This window comes from Acipenser ruthenus, chromosome 4 (genome assembly GCF_902713425.1).
Source record: "Acipenser ruthenus chromosome 4, fAciRut3.2 maternal haplotype, whole genome shotgun sequence".
Classification (NCBI taxonomy): domain Eukaryota; kingdom Metazoa; phylum Chordata; class Actinopteri; order Acipenseriformes; family Acipenseridae; genus Acipenser; species Acipenser ruthenus.
Window position 1 is genome coordinate 19,807,737 of NC_081192.1, and position 4,722 is coordinate 19,812,458.

A 4,722-nucleotide genomic window follows, 5' to 3' on the forward strand; every position below is an offset into this window, starting at 1 on the left:
CGTTTGCAGATTCTTTTAAATGTTCTGATGATGTTAGCAGATTTAGGTTTCATTTTTAATTTTAATAGCCATCAGGGAGCCACAGTTTCACAGTGCTGCACCTGGTCTCATCATATTGCTAATGCTATTTTATGAATTGTGTCTGATGACAGCGGGACACCTGTCTTACTTAAAAAAAAAAAAACAGGTGGCATTTTTGGGGAAATGTTAGGTCTTATTTTATTTTGACACTGTTTCTGGAATCTAACAGCCTTAGGTTTGCCTACACAGTAGTTCTATTTTACCTGTGTGTATGGTTAATTGTGATAGCTTACATTGTCTGTAAAACACCACTTAAACGCAGGACATGTACACATGTAGGAAACAAACCAGATCAAAACCATTAGAGAACACCTGTTTCTTGTAAAAGCGATATCTTTCTTTGTACTCTACCCTAGCTGTAGTTACTTTATTTACAGCAGTTTACAACAGCATGGTTTTTGCAGCCCCCCACCAAAAGGTTTTTTTTTTTTTTTTGTGCTCATGTAAACTGCTTCATTTTAGTGGTATGGGCTATATTACAGAAATTTGAGCAACAAGGAATTTTATTTTACTAACCCTCTGCCCAGCTTCACAAACCACAAAGTAATTAACATGTTAATTTCCAAATGTCTATCACACATCTCACTCTTCCCCGAAATAGGCCTTAACGTTTTGTAAATGGGGTCCAATATCCATAACAATGTATTGGACACATGGAAATCTTTGAATTATTATTATTATTATTATTATTATTATTATTATTATTATTATTATTATTATTATTATTGAGCCGGAGGACAGATGTGAACCATCATGTTCTGCGGAACCATATATTTTTATTTTGATTGTTTTCCGATTAATTCTGGGAATTTGAATTCAAACAAGTCAATTATGGAAGTCAGTGTTGATTTATTACCTCTTCACAGCACTCTAGTTTCCATTATCAAATGTCTTTTTCTTTTTTGAGCACACTGTACAGTATATGCACAATACAACAGGAATGCAATTTAAACAGGTAGACAACAGGGATTATACAAGAACTGGCCAGCCCTGTATTTGGAAAACATATGCTAAACCAAAAAAGTAAAATATACTGTGTAAAAATAAATAAATAAATAAAAAACACTGGAAATGTTGATCATAAAAAGATAATTATTTCACTCATATGATATCATGGCATCACATATTCTGATGCACTGTGAAACCTTTTGTTATTATGCATTACAAAGCAACACTAGAAGTTGAAGGGACTGAAAACATATGACACTGTTTTGTATTACAGTAGAAGCCTCGGGTTAAGGCAACATTTTACTACCGGTAGCTTTAAAACTGTATATATGTGTCCTTAAAATAAAGGAATTATACTTTTAATGACACAGACACCTTCTGTGATTGTAATACTCAATAGAAATACATAATCTGCATTGCTCCACACTTTTATGTATTTTTTTTTCAGACATTTGTCTATGCAGTATAAAAAGGATCAATGGTGCATGACGCTCTTTACTTTATTGATAAAATAGCCTTGATTTAGGAGGCTGTGTGGTCAAGTGGTTCTAGAAAAGGGCTTGTAACCAGGAGGTCCCTGGTTCACAACCCACCTCAACCACTGACTCATTGTGTGACCCCTAGCAAGTCACTTAACCTCCTTGTGCTCCGTCTTTCGAGTGAGACATAATTGTAAATGACTCTGCAGCTGATGCATAGTTCACACATCCTAGTCTCTGTATGTCGCCTTGGATAAAGGCGTCTGCTAAATAAACAAATAATAATAATAATATTACCTAAAGCGAAATGTAGATTAATTATTGATCAATCCCGTTTAAATAAACATGCTCACTCCAAACTTGAGCTTTTTTTTTTTTTCTAACAGATATGATTATATAATATATGTGGTGAAATCAATTTAGGTTATGGTACACTTAACTCACACACTCAAAAACTGAAAATGTTGCAGAAATTATGAATTTATTTATTAAATATAGGTGGAAATATTACTGTGTATTATTAGTACTTTTCAGTTCATGCGGATGTAGTATCCACCAGAGGTCGCTAGAGGGCGCGAAACAAACGGTGTTGAAATAAAAGTAACAGTTATTTTATAGGTTTTTGTGTTATATATGTAAGTATACAAGTATGACTTAGTAAATGTAAAAGAGGCCCTAGGGCTCTTCCTTAAAGTGAGACCTGTTATGTTTTCACTTTCTACGTTTGCACCAGACCATGAATATGGCCAACTTTTTCTAATTACAAACCACCACAGAATTTCTATCTGTCAATATTGATCTTTCTCGGAGGGATAGGAATATAATATGTATCGTCTTATTATAGTACTTACCATTTGCGTAATAATACTAGTGTGCAGCAGTTATTCTACCTAAAAATACAGTGATGCCATTCCCTGGCTTTTTGTTAGGGTTTTCCCAGTGTCCTCTGACCAAACGCTGTCGACAGCTTTCTCATACCTTGCATTTATTTAGAACGTGTGCATGATTGATTTTTTATATATATATTTTTTCCATTTTGTGTTTATCGTAAAAATGTATTTACTTTTTATGCAGGCTTTCTCTGTTACTACTTGACCTTGAGGAGTATTATTTTGAGCAACACAAAGCCTATCGGGTGATCCACAATAATGCAGCAGAGATAAGGTACTGTAAACAAAATGTAAACAGCAGTCATCTGAGATGAAGTTTCTGTAGGTTGTAACTGAGTTTGTAACTTCCTCTGGACATTACAGTTCACAGTTTTGCTCCTGGTGATTATATTGAATAGATTAATGATGCAGACTTCATGACATGTCTGACTGATGGTCAGCAATTTGTACATGTTACTCTTCCTTCCTGTGCTCCTGAACAGCATAGGGTCTCTGTTGCATGCATACATACACACCGATCCGAGCTGCATTCTCAAGTCTGTATAATATACAGGTGGCATGTCCTTGTTTTGCAAAGGAGCTTTACAAAGTTACAGTATATCAAGTGTTTGCATGTTGCATGGTTGTACTGGGACTTCAGTACAGACTTCATGGTATATGTTCAATTATTGGGCAAACGGTTTTACAAGAAACACCTGTCACGTGGTGTCAAGGAAGGAACTTGTTTGTTCTTTTTTTTCTTTCAGCAGTCAGAGGATCCCTAAAGATCTGTTCTAAATAACTTATTTGTGAGCCGGAACCAATAGCAGAACCTATCTTAAAGGTGCGTGTTACATGTAATTAAATCAACCTCCTCTTTTTTTGGGGGGGTTTAAGTGTTTTAGAGCGTTTGAGAATTTCTCGGCAGTGTTTGTTACAGTCATTCAGTGCTGAGAATTTAAAGCCCTACGTGTTTTCTGTCAGTTATTGAACAAGCTGGAATGCCATTCTCTGTTCTGATTTAAAAACGGTACATATGTTACAAATTGTGACTGATGACTTGCATCATGCGTTTCAGATGACTATAAACTTCACAACATTCAGACAGCTTTAAATCCCTGTATTAGATCTCTCTATTATAACATTTAAGGTGAATACTGTAACATCAAATGCCATTTTAATAGATTATTTTAGAATGTCCATTTGCTATAATTTTTGCAATCATTTTATTTTCCTGTCATTACATGAAACCACATACTGTATGTACTGTATAGTTTGACATTTGATATTCTGGCCAAGGTTTTTTCGGGAGTGTGTGCTTTTTCATTTTTGAACACATAACCTCTAGCAAAGTTTTTCTTTCTTTCTTTCTTTTTTTATCCAGAAAACCGTGTAATGCAGTTAACCTTGTTATAACTAAAACTGTTATGGTCCTTTTTTTGCTGATAAACTTAATGTTTCATGTCAATTTAATACAATTCAAAACTGGTTTTTGACCTGCATAAAAACCCTGTTCTATGGCAGGAGCTGTTCAATCAAACTTCCAGTGACACCCTTATTTGAAAACACAGGGAAATCACACAGCTCATAAAGTAAAGCTGTTGTTTCGATTGAATCAGTCAATGAAAAAGTAACTTGGCATATCTTTTATAAGGGAAATCTTACCCAGTTCCCAAACAACAATGAAAAAAAAGTGACTAACCATTGAAATGAACAACAAAGAGTCTGCAATAGAAAATCCTGGTTAAGAAGCATGATGTCAATAGAAACCTAGCTTTGAAAGGGTTCCCTAAAGAATATGATATATTTCTTACATTCTGTCTAGGTTTCAGTGTGTTTCTCAAAAACCTCACATGAAATGTGAAGCTGAAATGGTTACACCCTTAGTTACCAACCCAGGACATGTGTGCATCACTGACCAGAACCTGTATTTCCAGCCACTCAGTGGGTATCCTGTAAGTAACTTTTCCTCTGTTAATAGAACTAGCTGGCTTATACAATTTTATATTCAGATAAATATGTATCAGTGTGGAAGGGTGGTGGGCAATTCACTGACACACGAGGGTGACAGAAGTATTATTTGGAAACGCCGCACTGGTGCCCAGTTTTATTATTTTAGCTATTTTGTCTTTTAGCCCGCGGAGGGTGCTGTTGTCCGTGGCCTGGGTACCGACAACGGTACACAAGAACACAGGAATACCAATACTGGTAAACAGTAGACACACTTGCACACTCACAGGTGCTTAAAATAATAATGAAAACAAAAGGCGAAATGAAAAGGGAAAATAAAACACAGTAATAAAACTACAAAATAAAGGTTCTGCTTACGCAGTGCCCCCACTGCC

The 4,722-nt window shown here is 35.4% G+C and overlaps 1 long non-coding RNA gene across 1 annotated transcript; it reads left to right on the forward strand.

The window, feature by feature from the left end:
• The first annotated feature begins 2,580 nt into the window (after window positions 1-2,580).
• On the forward strand, window positions 2,581-4,327 carry LOC117399956 (uncharacterized). Its single transcript, XR_009328421.1, has 3 exons — window positions 2,581-2,672; window positions 3,145-3,221; window positions 4,203-4,327. It is a non-coding gene; the product is annotated as an uncharacterized LOC117399956 (long non-coding RNA).
• The last annotated feature ends 395 nt before the right edge of the window (window positions 4,328-4,722 follow it).